Source organism: Rhincodon typus, chromosome 45, assembly GCF_021869965.1.
Source record: "Rhincodon typus isolate 14 chromosome 45, sRhiTyp1.1, whole genome shotgun sequence".
NCBI lineage: Eukaryota > Metazoa > Chordata > Chondrichthyes > Orectolobiformes > Rhincodontidae > Rhincodon > Rhincodon typus.
In genome coordinates, this window is record NC_063376.1 from 6,781,894 (window position 1) to 6,782,256 (window position 363).

A 363-nucleotide genomic window follows, 5' to 3' on the forward strand; every position below is an offset into this window, starting at 1 on the left:
CACACACTCACACACTCTCACTCACACACACACACTCACTCACCCACTCACACTCACCCTCACACTCACACACACACACTCACACTCACCCTCACCCTCACACACTTACCCTCACACACTCACCTTCACACTCACCCTCACCCTCACACTCACACTCACCCTCACACTCACACTCACACACTCACCCTCACACTCACCCACTCACAGTCACACTAACCCACTCTGTCACCCTAACACTCACAGTCAAACTCATCCTCACACTCACACTCACCCTCACACACTCACCCTCACCCTCACACACACACTCACCCTCACACTCACCCTCACACACTCACACTCACCCTCACCCTCACACACACACTC

The 363-nt window shown here is 54.3% G+C and overlaps 2 protein-coding genes across 2 annotated transcripts in view; one reads left to right on the forward strand and one right to left on the reverse strand.

The window, feature by feature from the left end:
* LOC109925754 (ephrin type-B receptor 4-like) overlaps nt 1-363 on the forward strand; it is a 190,249-nt gene that overhangs the window by 26,594 nt on the left and 163,292 nt on the right. The window lies entirely within an intron of this gene.
* Nucleotides 1-363, reverse strand: part of LOC125487756 (transferrin receptor protein 2-like) — an 11,694-nt gene that overhangs the window by 488 nt on the left and 10,843 nt on the right. The gene's annotated exons all lie outside the window — the stretch shown is intronic.